Consider the following 20,746-nt stretch of genomic DNA (forward strand, 5'->3'; position numbering starts at 1 on the left):
CTCAACAAATATAAAAAGATTGAGGTCATACCATACATGTTTTCTGACCACAACACTATTTTTTTAAAAGATTTTATTTATTTATTCATAGGGAGAGAGAGAGAGAGGCAGAGTCACAGGCAGAGGGAGAAGCAGGCTCCATGTAGGGAGCCCGACGTGGGACTTGATCCCGGATCTCCAGGATCACGCCCTGGGCCGAAGGCAGGCGCTAAACCGCTGAGCCACCTAGGGATTCCCTTTTTTTTTTTTTTTTTTAAGATTTTGACCACAACACTATTTTACTTGAAATCAACCATGAGAAAAAAATTTAGAAAGACTATAAATACATAGAAGTTAAAAAACATTCTACTAAAGAATGAATGGGTTAAGCAGGAAGTTGAAGAAATTTTAAAAATACGTGAAAATGAAAACACACAGGTCCAAAACATTTGGGATGCCGCAAAAGCAATCCTAAGAGGGAAGTATATAACAATGCAGGCCTACGTCAAGAAGCAAGAAAAATCTCAAACAACCTAACCTTACACCTAAAGGAGCTAGAGAAAGAACAACAAAGCCAAAAGCCAGCAGAAGGGAAATAATAAACATTAGAGCAGAAACAAATGCTATAGAAATAAACAAAAACCAGTAGATGATTGAAACTAGGAGCAGGTTCTTCAGAAGAATTCATAAAATTCATAAACCCCTACCCAGACTCATCAAAAAGAAAAGAGAAAGGACCCAAGTAAATAAAATCACAAATGTAAAAGGAGAGATCACAACCAACACCACAGAAATATGAAACAATTCTAAGAGAATGGTATGAAAAATTATATGCCAACAAGTGTGGAAGAAAGGGATAATTTCTTAGAAACATATAAACTACCAAAACTGAAACAAGAAGAAATAGAAAATTTGAACAGACAGATAACCAGCAAAGACACTAAATCAGTAATCAAAACTCTCCCAACAAACAAAAGTCCGGGCCCAGATAGCTTCCCAGGGGAATTCTACCAAACATTTAAAGAAGAGCTAATATCTATTCTCCCTCTGCCTGTGTCTCTGCCTCTCTCTCCTTCTGTGTCTCTCATGAATAAATAAATAAATAAATAAATAAATAAATAAATAAATAAATAATCTTAAAAATAAAATAAAATACTAGCAAATTGAATCCAACAGTTCATTAAAAGAATCATTCATCACGATCAAGTGGGACTTATTCCTGGGCTTCAGGGTGGTTCAATATTCACAAATCAATCGTGTGATACACTACATTAATAAAAGGAAGGATAAGAACCATATCATCCTCTCAATAGGTGCACTTAGAGCATTTGACAAAGTACAGCATCCATTCTTGATACAAACCCTCAACAAAGTAGGAATAGAGGGAACATACCTCAAAACCATAAAGGCCATATACAAAAGACCCACAACTAATATAATCCTCAGTGAGGAATATTAGAGCTTTTCTTTGATGGTCAGGAACAATACAGGAATGTCCACTCTCACCATTGTTATTTAACATGGTACTGGAACTCCTAGCCTCAGCAATCAGACAACAAAATGAAACTAAAGGCATTCAGATCAACAAGGAAGAAGTCAAACTTTCACTATTCACGGATGACATGATACTCTATATAGAAAACCTGAAAGAGTCTACCAAAAAATTGCTAGAACTGATTTATGAATTCAGTAAAGTTGCTAGACACAAAATAAATGTATAGAAATCTGTTGCATTCCTATACACAAATGATGAAGCAGCAGAAAGATAAATTAAAGAATCAGTCCCATTTATAATTGCACCAAAAAAGCATAAGACACCTAGGACTAAACCTAACTAAAAAGGTAAAAGATCTGTACTTGAAAACCATAAGACAGCTATGAAAGAAACTAAAGATGACACAAAGAAATGGAAAAAATTCCATGCTCATGGATTGAAAGAACAAATACTGTTAAAATGTCTGGACTTTAAAAAAAAATGTCTGTACTCCCCAAAGCAATCTACACATTTAATACAATCCCTATCAAAATACTACCAGCATTTTTCAGAGCTAAAACAAACCATCCTAAAATTTGTATTGAACCACAAAAGACCCCAGATAGTCAAAGCAACCTTGAAAAAGAAAAGCAAAGCTGAAAGCATCACAATTCCAGATTTCAAGTGATATGGCAAAGCTGTAGTCATCAAAATAGTATGATACTGGCACAAAAACAGACATAAATCAGTGGAACAGAATGAATCCACAACTATATGGTCAATTAATCTTTGACAAAGCAAGAAAGAATATCCAATGGAAAAAGATCTCTTCAACAAATGGTGTTGGGAAAACTGGACAGCCACATGCAGAAAAATGACACTGGACTACTTTCTTACACCATACACAAAAATAAATTCAAAATGAATGAAAGATCTAAATGTGAGACAGGAAACCATCAAAACCTTAGAGGAGAACACACGTAGCAACTTCTTTGACATTGGCCGTAGCAACTTTGTACTAGACACATCTCTGGAAGCAAGGAGAACAAAAGGAAAAATGAACTATTGGGACTTCATTGAGATAAAAAGTGTCGGGGGATCCCTGGGTGGCTCAGCGGTTTAGCACCTGCCTTCAGCCCAGGGTGTGATCCTGAAGTCCCGGGATCAAGGCCCATGTTGGGCTCCTTGCATGGAGCCTGCTTCTCTCTCTGCCTGTGTATCTGCCTCTCTCTCTCTCTGTGTGTCTCATTAATAAATAAATAAATAAATAAATAAATAAATAAATAAATAAACAAATAAATAAAATATTTTAAAAAGAGAGAGATAAAAAGCTTCTACACAGCAAAGGAAACAATCAACAAAACTATAAGACAACCTACAGAATAGGAAAAACTATTTGCAAATGACATATCTGATAAGGGGCTAGTATCCAATATCTATAAAGAACCTATCAAACTCGATAGCCAAGAAACAAACAATCCAGTCATGAAATGGGCAGAAGACATGAACAGGCTTTTTTCCAAAGAAGACAGGTGACTAACAGACACATGAAAATATGCTCAACATCATTCATCATCAAGGAAATACAGATCAAAGCCTTGGTAAAATACCACCTCACACATGTCAGAATGGCAAAAATTAACAACACAGGAAACAACAGATATTGGTGAAGATGTGGAAAAAAGGGAACCATCTTACACTGTTGGTGGGTATGCAAACTGGTGCAGCCACTCTGGAAAAAAAAGTATGGAGGATCCTCAAAAGTTAAAAATAGAGCTACTCTATGATCCAGCAATTGAACTACTAGGTATTTACCCAAAGGATATAAAAATACTGATTTGAAGGGATACATGCACTCTGATGTTTATAGCAGCATTATCAACAATAGCCAGATTATGGAAAGAGCCCCAAATGTCCATCAACTGATGAATGGATAAAGATGTGGTATATATATATCCAATAAAATATTACTCAGCCATTGGGACACCTGGTTGGCTCAGAGGTTGAGCATCTGCCTTCGGCTTCAGCTCCTTGCATGGAGCCTGTTTCTCCCTCTGCCTATGTCTCTGCCTCTCTCTGTGTGTCTCTCATGAATAAATAAATAAGATCTTCTTTTTTTTTTTAATGTTTGACACATTTGTCTTTTTTTTTTAATTTTTTTTAATTTATTTATGATAGTCACACACAGAGAGAGAGAGAGAGAGGCAGAGACACAGGCAGAGGGAGAAGCAGGCTCCATGCACCGGGAGCCTGACATGGGATTCGATCCCGGGTCTCCAGGATCGCGCCCTGGGCCAAAGGCAGGCGCTAAACCACTGCGCCACCCAGGGATCCCACATTTGTCTTTTTTAAGATTTATTTATTTATTTATGATAGAGAGAGAGAGAGAGAGGCAGAGACACAGGCAGAGAGAGAAGCAGGCTCCCTGCCAGGAGCCTGACATGGGACTCAATCCCAGGACTCCAGGATCGCACCCTGGGCCAAAGGCAGGCACTAAACCGCTGAGCCACCCAGGGATCCCCTAAATAAGATATTTTTTAAAAATATTACTCAGCCATCAAAAAGAACAATATCTTGCCATTTGCAATGATGTGGATGGGGCTAAAATGTCCTATGCTGAGCTAACATGTCCTATGCTAAGCTAAATAAGTCAGAGAAAGACAAATACCATAGGATTTCTCTCATACGTGGAATTTAAGAAACAATAGACGAATGTAGGGGAAGGGGGAAAAAAGGGAAGCAAACCATAAGACATTCTTTTTTTTTTTTTTAGGTTTTATTTATTTATTCATAGAGATGCAGAGAGAGAGGCAGAGACACAGGCAGAGGGAGAAGCAGGCTCCATGCAGAGAGCCTGATGTGGGACTCAATCCAGAGTCTCCAGATCACGCCCTGGGCTGCAGGCGGCGCTAAACCGCTGCGCCACCGGGGCTGCCCACCATAAGACATTCTTAATGACAGAACAAATTGCAGGTTGGAGGAAAGTGGGTGGGTGGTGGGCTAAATGGGTGATGGGCATTAAGTAGGGCACTTGTTGTAATGATCAGTGGGTGTTATATGTAAGTGATGAATCATTAAATTCTACACCTGAAACCAGTTTTACCATATGTGTTAGCTAACTAGAATTTAAATAAAAACTTGAAATAAAAAAATAAGACCAAAATCATACTAAGTTTCTTTCCCCACCACAGTGGATAAAACATGAAATCAGTTAACAGGAGGAAAGCTGGAAAATACACAAATATACGGAGGTTAAACAACATGTTCCTGAACAACCAACAAGTCGAAAAATCAAATAGGAAATCAAGAAATATCTTGAAACAAGTAAAAATAGAAGCAAAACGTTTCAAAACTTATGAGATCCTACAAAAGCAGTTCTAAGAAAGAATTTTATAGCAATTAATGTCATGTTAAAAAATAAGAAAGATTCCAAATGCACAAACTCACTTCACAACTCAAGGAGCTAGAAGAGGAAGAACAAAATAAATCCAAAGTTAGCAGAAGGAAGGAAATAACAAAGATCAAAGCAGAAATAAGTGAAATGCAGACCAGGAAATCAATAGAAAAGATTAATGAAGGGCAGCCCGGGTGGCCCAGCGGTTTAGCACCGTCTTCCGACCCGGGGCCTGATCCTGGAGACCCGGGACTGAGTCCCACATCAGGCTCCCTGCATGGAGCCTGCTTCTCCCTCTGCCTGTGTCTCTGCCTCTCTCTCTCTCTCTCTCATAAATAAATAAAAAGTTTTAAAAAAAAAAAGATCAATGATACTAAACACTGGATCTTTAAAGAATAAAATTGACAAACCTCTAGCTAAACTAATTCAGAAAAAGAGAACTTAAAATCGGAATGAAAGAGGATATATTACAACTGATACCACAGGAATACAAAAGATCAAGACAAGTTCTATGAAAAACCACACACTAACAAACTGGAGAACCCAGATGAAAAGGATAAACTCCTAGAAACATGCAATCTACCAGGACTGAATTATGAAGAAATAGAACATGTGAACAGATCAAAAACAAGTAAGGAAGTTGAATCAGTAATTTTAAAAAATTCCCCAGGACCAGATGGTTTTACTGATGAATTCTAACAAACATTTAAAGAATAATTAACTCCAATCCTTCTAAAACTCTTCAAAAAAATTGAAGAGGAAGCAGCATTCTCAATTTAATTTTATAAAGCCAGCATTATCTTGTTAACAAAACCAGATGAGGAAACTACTCAATTCAATAAAACTGCAGGACAGAAAGTGAACACACAGAAAACAAATGTGCTTCTATACACTAACAATAAAACAACTGAAAAATAAATAATAAAGAAAACAGTCCCATTTACAATAACATCAAAAACAATGAAAAACTTAGAAATAAATTTAACCCAGGAGGTGAAAGATCTGTATGCTGAAAACTACAAAACTTTGATGAAAGAAATTGAAGAAAACATGAACAAATTGAAAGCCCATGTTCATAGACTGGAAGAATTAATACTGTTAAAATATCCATATTACCCAAAACCATCTATAGATTCAACGCAATCTCTATCAAAATTCCAGTGGCATTTTCACAAAAATAGAAAAAATAATTCTAAAATGTGAAGCCACAAAAGACCCAAAGAGCCATAGCAATCCTGAGAATGAAGAATAAAGCCAGGGGCATCATGCATTTCCATCTCAAACTATGCTAAAAACGACAGTAATCAAAATGGTATGGCATTGGCATGAAAACAGACACACAGACAACAGAACAGAATTGAAAGCCCAGAGCAGTGCCTGGTGGGTGGCTCTTTCAGTTAAGCATCTGCCTTCAGCTCAGGTCATGATTTCAGGGTTCTGGTGATCGAGTCCACACTGGGCTCCCTGCTCAGAGGGGAGTCTGCTTCTCCCTCTCCCTTTGCCCCTCCCCACTGCTCATGTGCTCTGTCTCTCTCTCTCTCATAAATACATACATACATACATACATACATACATACATCTTGAAAAAATAAAGCTCAGGAATAAATCCTCATATATATGATCAACTAATATTTGACAAGGGAGCCAAGAATATACAATGGGGAAAAGATAGTCTCTTCAATAAGTGATGCTGGGGCAGCCCTGGAGGCTCAGCGGTTTAGTGCCGCCTTCAGCCCAGGGCATGATCCTGGAGACCCGGGATCGAGTCCCACGTGGGGCTCCCTGCACGGAGTCTGCATCTCCCTCTGCCTGTGTCTCTGCCTCTCTCTCTCTCTCATGAATAAATAAAAAATAAAAAAATAAAATAAAACAAATGGTGCTGAAAAAAGTGGATATCCACAATGCAAAAGAATGAAATTGGACCCCTATCTCACACCATTCACAAAAACTAACTTGACATGAACTGTTGAATTATTATACTGTGCACCTGAAACTAACATAACACTGTATGTTAATTATACTTGAATTAAAAATTAATTAATTTGGGGATCCCTGGGTGGCGCAGCGGTTTGGCGCCTGCCTTTGGCCCAGGGCGCGATCCTGGAGACCCGGGATCGGGTCCCACATCGGGCTCCTGGTGCATGGAGCCTGCTTCTCTCTCTGCCTGTGTCTCTGCCTCTCTCTCTCTCTGTCTGTGACTTAAATAAATAAATAATGAATAAAATATTAAAAAAAAAAATTAATTAATTTGTGTAACATGGATTAAGGACTAAACATAATACCTGAAAGCTTGAAATTCCTAGAAGAAAATAGAGGAAAACTTCCTTACGTAGTAATTTCCTGGATATGACACTGAAAAAACAGAAACAAAAGCAAAAATTAACAGTGGGACTACATCCAACTTAAAAGCTTCTGCATAGCAAAACAAGTTAACAGAATGAAAAGGCAACTTATGGAATGAAAGAAAATACTTGTAAATCATCTATCTGATAAAGGGCTAATATCCAAAAACTATAAAAATAACTCATACAGCTCAATATTTTAAAAACCTATTTTTTTTAAAAAAAAAGAACAGAGAAAATGAATAGGTGCTTTTCCAAAGAAGACATACAGATGGCTGACAAGTACATGAAAAGGTACTTGAATCGCTGATCATGTACACACACACACACACACACACGCGCACAAACTGAATATTTTTCAGATATGAGAAAGAGGAGAAGCCTGTCATTTGTGACAACCTGGATGAAACTTGAGGGCATTATGCTAAGTGACATGTTAGACTGAGACATACTATATACATTCATTTATATGTGGAATCTGAAAAAGCCAAACTCAGAGAAACAGAATGGTTCTGGAGGTTGAGAAAATGGGAGATATTGGTCAAAGGGTACAAATTCCAATTATAAAATTAACAACTTCTAGGAATTTAATAGCATGGTGATTATAGCTAATAATACTATATCACATACTTGAAAAATGCTGTGATGTCTTAAATGTTCTCACCACACAAAAGCAATGGTAATTGCATAATTGGACAGAGGTGTTAAATGGTATGGTGGTGATCATTTTGTGATATGTAAATGTGTCAGATCAACACAGTATACACCTTAAACTTACATAATGTTATATGTCAATTATATCTCAATAAATTGAGGGGAGAGAAGAGGGGAATCATAAAAGCTGCCAGAGAAAAATGAGACATTATATACAGGAATATTGTCATAGAATGACAGCTTAATTCTCATCATAAATTGTGGTGTACAGAAAACATTTTCTAATATTGGCATTTAGCGCTATAAATTTGCCCATAAGTGCTAGCAGCATCCCACAAATCTTGGTGACTGTTCTTTTTTTATTCATTCATTTAAGAGAGAGAGAACAAGAGCAGGGGGACGGTCTGAAGGAGAAGGAGGAGCAGACTCTCCACTGATCAGGGAAGCCTGATGCAGGGCTCAATCCGAGGACCCTGGGATCAACTGACTGAGCCACCCAGGCACCTGATGAGTGTTCTTTGATTTTTATTCAGAACAAAATATTTCCTAATTTCTCATTTGATTTCCTTTTTCACTTTTGGATTGTCGAGGAGCATATGATTTAATTTCCCAATATTTGAACACTTGTCAAATATCTTTTGATTATTGACTTCTAATTTAAATCCATTGATTCAGAGAGTATAATTTGAATTATTTGAGTGATGCTAAGTATATTATTGGATAATGTGTCAAGTTTAGTGTTGCCTTAATCTTCTATATCCTATCGATTTTTCTGTCTGCTTGTTTTAGCAATAATGGAGAGAGAAATGATGCAGTCTCTATAATTTCAGATTTGTCTACTTGTCCTTTCATTTCTATTGCTTTTGCTTCATATAATTTGAAGCTCTGCTATTAGGTGCAAAAATGTTTAGGGTTGGTATATTTTCTTGTTGAATTGACCCTTTTATCATTATGAAATAATCTTTTTTTTTTTTTTGAAATAATCTTTCTTATTCCTTGTCTTTGCTTTGATACGTACTCTATCTGGTGCAAATGTAGGAACACTGGTTTTCTTTTTCTTGGTGTCATATCTTTTTCCACCTTTTTGTTTTTAACCTATATTTGTCTTTATATTTAAAGTGGGTTTCCACGGGACACCTGGGTGGCTCAGTGGTTGAGCATCTGCCTTTGGCTCAGGGCATGATCCTGGGGTACCGAATCAACTCCCACATCGAGCTCCTTGTGGGGAGCCTGCTTCTCCCTCTGCCTATGTCTCTGCTCTCTCTCTCTCTCTCTCTGTCTCACCCAGGCACCTGATGAGTGCTCTGTGTGTCAGGCTCCATGCTCTCTCCATGCTCTCTCTCCCTCTCCCTCCATGCTCTCTCCATGCTCTCTCTCCCTCTCCCTCCACCCCTCTCCACTGCTTGCATGTGCACATGCTCTCACCTTCTCTCAAAAAATAAAAACAAAGTGGTTTTATTTATAGTATATATCTTTAACTTATCACAATCAACATACAAGTGATATTATATCCCTTCATATATAATATTTTAAAATACCACAAGAACAGTAGGCATCCATTTCTTTTCCCCTGGCATTTGCCCATTGTGTAATACATTTTATTTCTATACGTGTTATCAATCCCAATATATATTATTATTCTATTCTTTTAACAAGTCAATTCTATTCCAAATGGAATTTTAATGTTTTTATACAAGTTTTTTATAAGAAAAACTTATAAAAGTATTATATTCTCTGTATGTATATAAAATATATAATAATGTATTATATATTATAAATATATATAAATATACATATCCTTTGGAAAGTCTGTACTCTGAGTTTATGAAAATATTCTAAAATTTTTCTAAGACTTTTTATGGGATTTTTCGGTCTCATTCTTTAAATATGTAAGTCTTTATCCTGTTGAAAATTCCCGTTCAATAGTCTCTTCATTTATTTAAATTCTGTGTATATTTGTCCTTTAGGAGGAATTTAGAGTTGCTTCAATATTCAGTAATTCAACAGATATTTAGTGAAAGCCAATTCTGTGCCTTGAAAATTAGTACCGGGTTTGGAGATTTAAATTTGGAAGTTGTGGATATCACTAAGAAAGTGAGTGTATGTAGAAAAGAGATGCAAAGAAAATGATCCTTGGTAAAAGACACAAATAACCAGAAAAGAAGCTGAGAAAGATCCTCCAATAAGGTAGAGAAAAAACAACAGACTATGATATCAGGAAAGTCAAAAGAGGGCAGCCCCGGTGTAGCGCCGCCTGCAGCCGAGGGTGTGATCCTGGAGACCGGGGATCGAGTCCCACATCAGGCTCCCTGCATGGAGCCTGCTTCTCTCTCTGCCTGTGTCTCTGCCTCTCTCTCTCTCTCTCTCTCTGTGTGTGTTTCTCATAAATAAATAAATAAATAAATAAATAAATAAATAAATAAATAAATCTTTAAAAAAAGAAAAAAGGAAAGTCGTGGGGGAGGGTGGTGGGAGGAGAGAGATGTCATGTCAAGTAGATAATTAACTGTTGAAACTATGGCAATGGAATCGTTAGTCCACATTAATCCACAAGAAAAAGGCTTGGCAGGCCCATCTTCTTTTCTTAAATATTTGCTCATTTTGTTCAATGCCATTTTTTAAAAATCCATTCTTAAAAACCATTTTTTAAATAAAAAATAAAATTTAAAAATCCATTCTTTCTCCATAATTCAGTAAGTCATCACTATAATATCTTAAACTATCTTTGAGTCTATTTATATGTTCTCCATCACACTGACCATCTCTATACTAAAACTAGACAATTAGTCATAAATATATACCCACGTTATAATACCTAGTGAGAAAGATCCTGCTCATAATTCTTATTTTTCTAAATTTTCTTGCTTGATTTCAATTCAAGAATGTATTCTTTTGGATAAACTTTAAATCAATCCTCTCATCTTGCAGAACAAAGATTTTTTTTTTCTTTTAAGATTTTATTTATTCATGAGAGAGAGAGAGAGAGAGGCAGAGACACAGGCATGCAGGGAACCCGACGTGGGACTCCATCCCAGGTCTCCAGATCAGGCCCTGGGCTGCAGGTGGCGCTAAACCGCTGAGCCACCGGGGCTGCCCAGAACAAAGATTAATTTAGATGGATTTGGGAATAGTTGATATTTCTAGTGTCAATTTATCTCATATAAGGATATGATTTAGCCTTTTATCAATTCAAATTTTATTTTGTATTTCTCAATAAAATTTTAGATCTTTAGTATGACCTGAGCAAACACTTAATATTAAGTCTAGCGGACTTGGTAGGTATAAATATTAAGTCTAGCGGACTTGGTAGGTATAAAATCCAGGTGTAAAATGAGCAGACAGGTGAATTAAAATGTTTAAGTTCAACTATTAGGCCAGAGAATAAGAGCTAGAACTCAAGCCTCTAGCCTGTTAGCATGTCCCAAGTTCAACACTCTGAATATGACCTTATTATGGCCCAGGAAACTAAAGTGATGTCACCTGGAGCACCTGGGTGACTCAGTGGTTGAGCATCTGCCTTTGGCTCAGGGCGTTATCCTGGGGTCCTGGGATCGAGTCCCGCATCAGGCTACCTCCAGGGAGCCTGCTTCTCCCTCTGCATATTCCTAAATATTCCTAAAATAGGAATAGGAATTTTGCCTGTATCTCTGCCTCTCTCTGTGTGTAGAATGAATAAATAAATAAAATCTTAAAAAAAATAAGAGATGTCACCTGCTATGCTACTTTTTTTGTGAGCCATACTCACTGAAGCCCAACACTGCTCTAGTCTCTAGGAAATATATAAAGGTAACACCTAGTTCTTGCCTTGTAGCTTCCTAAGTAGCCTACTAAATACATATAATTGCCAATTTGATGCTCTTGGAAGTAGGCTCATGAACTTGGAAAAGGGTTCATGAACTTGCCACAGGTTCCACATCCTACAAAGATTTAAGAGCTGGGCTCCCCATGGCAGCAGCATTCCCTCTGGGTTAGTTTCTTCCATCCACTCCCCTTCTCCCTTTCTCCTGAGCCAAGATTGTGTGGTGGTCCTGGTTCTACTAGCAGAACCCAAGAACAGCAGTGGAACAGGGTGTTCCTGCAGAAAGGTTGGCCTCCTCAGAAGACATCCTCCTAAGAAGCAGAAAAGGGTGGATGCCACTGGGAGATGAGGAGGACTTGTGATAAGCCCATTCAGGTTATCGCTTGAGTCCACCCTTCAACAACCAGGGTAACATGTAAGGGGCTAGAGGCTCTACAACGTGACAAATGCCAGAGTCAGCAATATGGCACGTGGACAACATTTCTAACCTTCCTGGGGTTACATAGATGTTATTTAATTCATTTGTCACACACAGTCCTCCTTTTTTTTTTTTTTTTTTTTTTTTACAGATGAAAGAATAGCCTGAGAAAGATGAAACCACTCTTGCCTGCTCCTGATTCGGCCTGACTCCCATCCCCATGTTCTCAATAACCACACAGGTCACCTCCCCTCGCCACGTCCCAGGACCTCCTGCCAAGCCTCACATGCTCTCTGCTCAGCACACAGACACACGGCACACAGAGCTACACTGCAGTTATTTTATTACAGCCAGCCTGCTAAAGATGAATTAGGCAAAGATAGGTGTCTGGATTCTAGCTTCAGGTATGAAGAAAGGAGCGGGAGGATGGAGCTCAGATCGGGCATTGGTGGCAAAGATTCATCTCCCCAAAGGGGCTATGTGGAAGGTCTCCTTCAATGAGTCCACTGCTTCATAGATGCATTTCTTGCTGGTGGTGATGGTAGTCTGGGAGAGAGGAAGATGAGGAGCGCATGGCAGAGCTGTCCATCCTCCCCGGGCCCCGCCACTCCTCATCCTCAGTGATTCAGCTCCAGCTCCAGCCAGGACCTCCGGCCCACAGACTGACTGCTGGAGAGGGAGCTGAAATCAGAACAGGATAAAGGATGAAGATGACTCCCAGGTCACCCACACACAGGTGTCAGGAGGGAGTCTGAACAACAAGCCAGGAAAGCAGAGATCAGAAGATTCTGAAGGGTGTGATGGAGGCTGGGCCTGTGCGAGGAGCAAGGTGGCTGAGTCTGGGTCCACGTGATGTCTCCTGCACCTGAGACCCACCTGTCAGGTGTATGGCACATATGGAATATGGATGTGTGTGTGTTGTAAACAATCTCATGTGCCTGTGGCACATTAATGCAAGAAATTCCACTTCTTCATAACCTCTCATCTTGCAGAATCAGCCCTTATGGGAAAATAGAGTAAGAGACAGATTAATCAAAATCTACATAACTAGGGCGCCCTGGTGGCTCAGTCGGTTAAGCAGCTGCCTTTGGCTGGGATCATGATCCCAGGGTCCTGGCATAGAGCCCTACATCAGACCTCTGCTCAGCAGGGAGCCTGCTTCTCCCTCTCCTCTCCATTTGTACACACACTCTCTCTCTCAAATAAATAAATCAAATCTTTAAAATATATATATACATAGGGCAGCCCGGGTGGCTCAGCGGCTTAGCGCCACCTTCAGCCCAGGGCCTGATCCTGGAGACCCAGGATCAAGTCTCATGTCGGGCTCCTTGCATGGAGCCTGCTTCTCCCTCTGCCTGTGTCTCTGCCTCTCTCTCCCTCTCTGTGCTTCTCATTAATAAATAAATACAATTAATATATATATACATAACTGTGCAACAAGAACAATAACAGAAAAAGAGAGTTCATCAGGAAATAATACACTGATCAGCCCTGGGGAGCAGATGTGTGTAGCAAGAGGCTGCCTTAGGAGCTCCAGGCCCCAAAATAACAGAGTACAACTTCTGGCTTTAAGCACTGAGATGATAGAGATGGGAAGTAAGACTCGGAGCCAGAGAACAGCCATCAAAGGGGATAAAACAGGCCAAAACCCAGAAGCCTTACGAGTCCAAGGAGACCCTTCCCGAGAAGGCGGTCTAAGGTCAGGTGATCAGTTTCAATATTCCTAAAATAGAACCGACACGACCCCTCCATGCGCAGCAGCTGAATTAAGGACTTTTTCTTTCCTCCCAAAGGTTAAAATTCTACTCCTGCAAGGCGGGCTCCCCTAACCTAGAAAAAAATTCGCAAGGGTCAACACACTTTCTATGTTGCACTGATGTCCATCCAGCTGTGTATAAATTGGCACAAAAGGGACCTGTGTGGTAGAAGGATGGGTTGGATGTGCGTGTGGCAGGTGGCTGCGTAATATATGCCGTAGGGTGGAGGAAAGGCTTGTGTGCTTGATTGTCTGTAGCTCTTACTGTCGTGTAGCCCCCGACTGCTGTGTCTATTCCATGTGCCATCTGTCAACAGGCTGCATGTGTGTCCTCAGGGTGGGGGTGGGGGAAGGATAGTAAGTTACCATGACAATCAAATCCAATATCTTGGCATCGAGTCCCTTCTCATTGTAGCAGTCCTGGATTTTTCCCATGGCTGCTTTTTCTGCTTCAGTAGCATTGGCTAGTCTAAGGGCCGTGTTCAGCGGAAGCTCCTTTCCAATGGCCAAAGTACCAAAGACCGAATAGAAAAGAGGGCAGGCTTTCGCTGGAGACAAACAGAAAACACCTTAACAATCACCAGGGTAGGAGACTCCTGCTTCCCCACCACCTGAAAGTAATTCACGTATCCAGGCTCTTCTGACTCACCTTCCACAGGAACCCCCCACTCCGGGCTGCTTACATCCCAGACAGAAAACATTTTCTATGAGCACTCTCAGCAGAAGGGAAGGGAGAGGGGCCCCTGGCTGCTGCCTCCAGGCATAGCAGCCTGCCCGCTGCTCCGACCTTCAGCTAAGCCCCACCACCCCCAACAAACCATCCCCTACTGTGTGCACAACTAATGATCCCTCCATCTCCAAACCTCTTCCTCCATTCAGTCACTGAAAACCTCTCACCCATTTCGATGCCCAGGTCTTGGGTCACCAGCAAGGTCAACACGAGGAGTGTCCCCTTCATAGTGTCAACTGCCAGAATGCTCCACTCAGGGCAGAATTTCTGCTGTTTTATGAACTACTAGCTCCCTGAGCCCAGCCCACATCCCTCCTAGAACTCCAAAGGCCTGTGGGCAGGGAACTGGCACATGTCGCTACCTCAGTCCTTGGGCTAAAAGCCTCTTGGAGAGGATATGGTTTTTCCTTTGCCAAAGACCAAGAGGAGCTGACATGTCTAAGTGTTTCCATCCTGAACCAACTGCTCTGTCGTCCCAGCCCCAACTGTGACCCTTGTTTCCTGCTACTCCTTCCCCCAACCCATCCTGGCTCCAAATGCAGCACTCTCCCAGAATGTGCAGATGAAAATCACAGGAGGGTTCAAGCCTAAGTTTAAGTCCTGGAGTTAAGTATGGGGTGCTGGGCCCACCTAGAGCCTCTTGAGCACCTTAACTCTGCAGTCTCTAGATCAAGCCCCGAGGATGGGTGGACACCATCCTTGGGCTCTGAAGCACTCCCTACTAGGGAAGTCTCAGAACTCCTGGCCAGGAGGGCTTCCTCCAGGGCTGACTCCAATTTAGGATCATGTTACCTGCTTCCCTCTCACTCTTAAAAGAGTCCTGCGCCTCTTCTTAACTCCCAGTGGGTCCAGCCTTGGCCCTGTCTCGCCCTCTTCCATCAGTGAACCTGGTCCCAACAGGAGCTTGGGCTTAATAGCCCATCCAGAAACATCAGTGAGGAGTTGTGGAGCTCTACAGTTTGTCTCCCGTGTCCACTGTGAGCTGGAGCTCTGTAGACCAGTGTGCGAGGTCAACCAGAGATGGCAACCGTCTGCTTAAACCCTCTCGAATTAAACTCAACCTTCTACTCTAGGAGAGTAGTTTACTGGCACAAACAAGATGAGATAGTCCATGAAAATTCTAGAAGGAAGCTCCCAGTGGCCAAATCTGGAAGAGTATAAGCAGCAAAAGAAATAATATAGTATTGGAGGATAATCCAAAGTAAAAAATTCTGTAAGTCCATACTGATATAAATAAATAATTTACTAAATAAACAAATGAAGAGAGAAGAGACATATTCCTCACAGGAACATTCCAAATAATGCACTTTCCCTTCAAGAGGTGGAGCTTATTGCCCTGCCCTCCTGGGGAGTGGCTGCACTTAGCAACTCATTTCCAAAGAGTAGGGAAAGGGGAAAACCATGCAGAAACCTAGCAAACCCAACATTATTCAAATGATCAAGGCTAATATAACCAGTGGTAAGACCTATTGATGTCACGTATGCCACAATGTGATGTGACCTCTTTAGTGTCTCCCCCCAAAACCAAGGTCTGAACCCCAGTCTAATTTAGAAGAAAAACAGGCAAAATCAGCTTGATGGACATTCTATAGTACCTGGCCAGTCTTCAAGACAATCAAGGCCATGACAAACACGGAAAGACTGACAACTTCAGAAGAAACCTCACAATCAATGCAGTGTGTTTAGGATGTGAATTAGCTTCTAGAACACACAGAGGGCATTAAAGGACAAACGGTGAAATCCAAATAAAGATTGGAGTTGAGTTAGTAGTAGTGTGCCAGTGTCAATATCTTGGTTTTGACAAATCTTTTCAACTTTTCTGTGAGTCTAGAATTACCCCAGATAAAAAATATTTTAAAAAAGCCACATTGCATACACTGCAAGGCCTTGTCCAGAAAGTTCCCCTTGACCTCAGCAAATATCCCCACATTCAGAGATACCTCAGATAGTTTTATGGCACCCAGTGGGGCTGGATGGACATCAGCGTGCTGTGCTACTCCAGCCCTCCAAACTCTGGCTTCCTCCTCTCACATCATCTCACAGAGCTGAGGAGGACTTGAAGGAAGTCCCAGTGAAGGACGGCAGACATACAACCCTTGCCCGTCCCACACACTGAAATTCCGTTCCAGTAGAGAAAGAGCAAGTGTCCAATCTGGGGCATATGGTGCTCATCTTCCCGGGCTGATAGGTGCCTCGGAACCTCTGAAGGACATCTGTCATAACCAGAGCCTCTCATGAGATGACCTTCATAGGTATGGCCTCTGGGCATCATGACTGGAGTCGCTCCATGATAACCGCCTGACAGCTAGAGCTCAGGACTGGGTGCCTCTTAGCCAAGAGCAGTTACCGGATGTGAATCCTGTTTGGCATAGGGTTCCAACTGGGGTGATACAACTTCTGTCTTACCTTCAGCTCTGGGTTTCAGCAAACCCTATCCTGTCACAGATGATTCAGAGAAAAGGCCAGACAGGAGCCTCCAGCGAGTAAGCGTAAGTAAAAATGTTCTTGGTTACCACCTCCTCAGGAATGGGATAGTCCTTTTGTTCATCTAACAAACCTTTGTGAGGCACCTGCTATGTGTCCTTGTCCGGGGGAGGTGGCAGTGCACCCAGCAGAGCCCTTGCCCTCTGGGAGTTCAGTATGCATCTGAGAGGGAGTGGAAGACCCCCAGTGAATGACAAGGAGAGCTATGGAGGGCCATGAAGTGGGGGAGAACTGTGAGTGCTGTGGGGGAGGGGGGGCTCTGACCTAAGGGGTCAAGCAGGTGGGACAGTCTTTCTGATAAGGTGACATTTGAAGAGACCTGAGCAATTAGGTCATGAATCGTGTACTTGGAGGAAGAACATTCCAGGCAGCGGGGACAGCTCATGCAAAGGCCCTGCTGCACACACACAACTGGAACACAAAGCCCTTGACCCCTGGCCCAGTCAAGAAGTGGAAAGGAGACCAGTGAGGGAGGAGAGAATGGGAAGAATTCGGAGGCAGCAGGCTTTTGGTAGGGCCCTGGCTGCACGAAGCACGAGGGCTTGTGGGCCACAGAAACGGCTTGGCCTTTCCTCAGACTCCATCTGTGGAGAGGGAATTGCGTGAACGGTACAGAGAAACTCAAAAAAAGACACCGGTTGGGGAAAAATGACCTTTCTGAGCCAGACTGAGGTGCTGTCCAAGTGACCAGGTGCCAGGACTTGGTCAACAGATAAGTAGAACCTCTGGGCTAGCACACAGGGGAGGATTCAGGGCTCCAGAAACGGATTCAAAGGACTGGTTCAAGGGAGGCCACTTGAGCAGGTCAAGGACAGAGATTTGATGCAGGCACGGCAGGGGCCACCAGGGAGTGGCTTTCCTTTGGCATCTACTAGCTGTGAGACCACGAGCCAAGCACTGGGTGTCCTGAAAAATCCCTAAGTTGAGACCAAACACCGTCCTCCAGGTCACGGGTCAGGAGAGGCCGACACTGGCCCTGATTTGGGAGACTCTCCGCCCCCTTCCCCCGTCAAGCCAGGAAATTTCAGTTCTGAAGCTTCTGGACAGAGCCCTGGAGGTGCGGAAGGGAGGCCAAGTTAGCGCCTCCTGTTGACTGGGGGCCTCAGGGCCTCGTGGGCACACGCAGCTCCGCCCTCCCCGCAGCCTGGCGGGTGTCCCCGAGAGGCCGCGCCCCTCCGCCCGCGCAGCTATAAAGGCGTCGCCCCGCAGCACCTGCCACCTGCACCATGAGGCGGGTCGGGGCGCTGCTGCTTCTCGGGGCTGCCCTGCTCCTGGCCTCGGGCGGAGGTGGGCGCGGCCGGTCCTGTCGGGGCAGTTGGGAGAAGGCGGGGAGGGGAAGGCAAGAAGGGCCACGAGGGTCCCTGGAGGCAGTGGCAGCGTCTCTCTCTGTTCCAGACTGTAGGATCTGCCCAGCCGTGCGGGACGATGTGAGCCTGTTCTTGACGGGCTCCACCGAGGACTACGTGGACAACGTGGCGCGGTACCAGAGCAGCCCTGTGATACTGGAAAATGCGAAACTACTGAAGGAGTGCGTGGATGGGAAAATGACAGACGGCGACAAGCAGAATGCCCTTTCGGTGCTGGTGGGTTGGCTCCGTGTCCGCGCCTCTGGCGCCTTCTGGGCCTCGCTGGGGCCGGGGCGGGGCGGGGGCATCTCTCTTCTCCACCGAGGCCCTCCCCGGGAATTCAAGAGGAGAAAGACCTCATGGATGGGCAAGTAGGGGGGATGGGGTGGGGAAGACTCAGCCCAGCCCTTGAGCCCTCGGGCTGGCCCTGGCCCTCCTGCGTCCTTGGCATCGCCTGGCCTCGCTCTCAGGCCCTCAGCTCTGGCCTCCCTGACTCCAGCCTCTGCAGCACGTGAGCCTGCATCTTCCTGGGTTCCCTTACCTTAACTTCCCTATTCCATCTCCCCCCAAGACCCCCATTTGTCTTCGTTCCCTCAGTCCTGGAGAGCCATTCTGTGCCTCACATGCCAGGAGGGGGGGAGGGCGGAGGGGGGCAGAGGGGAGGGGAGAAGGCAGCTTCCAAAAGCCCCCTCTGGCCCTTCCCAGGCCTGCAATGCCCCGAGTGGAAAAGCACGGTGCCCCCTCCCTGTGCTGTCCCACGAGTGGGAACAAGCTACTGCTTCGGCAGCAAGCGTCCACGGGGCAGCCCGAGACTCCCAGGCGCCCGCAGGTGCAACGGAGCCCGCCAGGACCTTCTCAGCACCTCTCTCCATCCCGCCCCAGGACGCCCCCACCCCACCACGGTGACCCCCCTTCTTCACTCTGCTCCACTGGATGAAGCTTCTAGGCCCACCCTGGGACTCTCTCGTGGTGCGGGAGATTGGGAGGAATGTACCTTTGCCTGCTCAGATCCAGAAGCGCCCCTGGGAACAGGCCTGCAGGCCCCTCCCCACGGCGTGTCCGGCCAGCACGGCAGAGCCGCGTGTGTCACACCTGCAGGCCTCACCAGGTGTCCCGACCTTCTCTTTGCAGGATAAAATATACGCAAGTGACTTGTGTTGACGGAGCCATGTGTGCCGCGGGGGGGCCCCCAAGGAAGTCACTTAACTGATCACCGGCTAAGTCATCTCAGCAGCCTGCCACATCCGGTGTCTTGACTCGATGATTCCAGCAATAAAAGCCTTGCAATCCAGGGACAGCTGCTTGCTCCTTGGGCTGGTCTTGGGCCGGACGGAGGGGGTCCCAGTGCGGCTGCGTGTCCACGCGGTCCCACGTTCTTCCCACACTGACTCCCACGGGGAGTGGTGATGACCTTTAGAACAGCCAGAGCAGCGGGGGGCCCTCGGTCACGGGCGGTACCCACCAGGTGTTAGGTAACATCTGGGAGCTCACAAGCGAGGGCCCTGGGGCTCAGAGAGGTCACTACCTGCCAGAGGTGACCCTGCTTGGGGGCGACAGAACCTGCTGGTCCCACACCCCTACTGCCCAGCCCCTGCGGGACTCTGGCTCAGCTGGGATTCAGGCTCAGCCAATGCCCCGCAAGCCTGGGCATAGAACAGTCTTCGTCTGGCCTCTGATTCCCACCTATGAAACAGAAAGGAGTCCCCTGTCCAGGGCCTCTTTGGGGGGGCCGGGGGCAAATCATGGGAGGCGGCCCGGTCCTTAGCACCGGACCCCCCAACCCAAAAGAGAAAACCAAGGGTCAAAGTGCAAGTGCTGAACCTGGCGGCCTCTGCCGCAGTTCCCCGTGGATTTAGCCGCCTCGCCCTCTACCACTCAGGGGCGCGGCGGGGTCCTGGAGCCGCAGGACCCCCCCAGGCTCGGCTCCACGCCACGGTTCTGGAGCCTTCGCGGGCCCTGTGCCCCGCCGTGTCCCCCGGCCCTGACCCACCGCCCGGCGCTCCCCCGAGGCGTCCGCTGAGCTCACACCGCAGGCCGCCCCCCAGGAGGGGTAGCTCTGCGGCCCTCGGGGTGAGGCCCCCACGGGGCGCCCCGCTCTGGAGCACACCCTGGGGGGCCACCCTGCCCGCTGTGAGCGCAGGGCCCACCGTCTGCCCCCCGGGGTGGCTGGGGGCTGCTCCCGAGGTGGGAAACTGCCCCGTGATGGCAAGTGGCGGCCGGGGCGTGAGCAGGCGGGGGCAGAGACCCCTCTCGTCGCCTGGCACATGTGACCCCGGGGCTCCGCACCCCCTCTGCATACTGAAAGGAGAGCCGGCCCCGCGGGGATGAGCGGTGGGGGGGGGGGGGCTCTCCCAGTGTCGCCACGGCCCG

At 44.8% G+C, this 20,746-nt stretch overlaps 2 protein-coding genes across 31 annotated transcripts in view; one reads left to right on the forward strand and one right to left on the reverse strand.

Annotated features, from left to right (window-relative positions):
- LOC112645540 (zinc finger protein 181) overlaps positions 1 to 15,094 on the reverse strand; it is a 73,703-nt gene extending 58,609 nt beyond the window's left edge. Inside the window, exons 1-2 of the mRNA XM_049095641.1 lie at positions 14,714 to 15,094; positions 7,130 to 7,199 (exon numbers count right to left, since the gene is read on the reverse strand). The gene's annotated coding sequence lies outside the window, so the exon portion shown is untranslated. The remainder of the gene's footprint in view (positions 1 to 7,129; positions 7,200 to 14,713) is intronic.
- LOC112645543 (histo-blood group ABO system transferase-like) overlaps positions 1 to 19,660 on the forward strand; it is a 114,541-nt gene extending 94,881 nt beyond the window's left edge. For 25 of the 30 annotated variants that reach the window (XR_007403021.1, XR_007403022.1, XR_007403001.1 and 22 more), the window contains 4 exons: positions 12,212 to 12,464; positions 16,919 to 17,035; positions 18,426 to 18,613; positions 19,508 to 19,660. The gene's annotated coding sequence lies outside the window, so the exon portion shown is untranslated. The remainder of the gene's footprint in view (positions 1 to 12,211; positions 12,465 to 16,918; positions 17,036 to 18,425; positions 18,614 to 19,507) is intronic. The other 5 variants (XR_004813323.2, XR_004813334.2, XR_004813341.2 and 2 more) reach the window with 2 other exon arrangements.
- Positions 19,661 to 20,746: the final 1,086 nt, after the last annotated feature.

Source organism: Canis lupus, chromosome 1 (genome assembly GCF_003254725.2).
Source record: "Canis lupus dingo isolate Sandy chromosome 1, ASM325472v2, whole genome shotgun sequence".
NCBI lineage: Eukaryota > Metazoa > Chordata > Mammalia > Carnivora > Canidae > Canis > Canis lupus.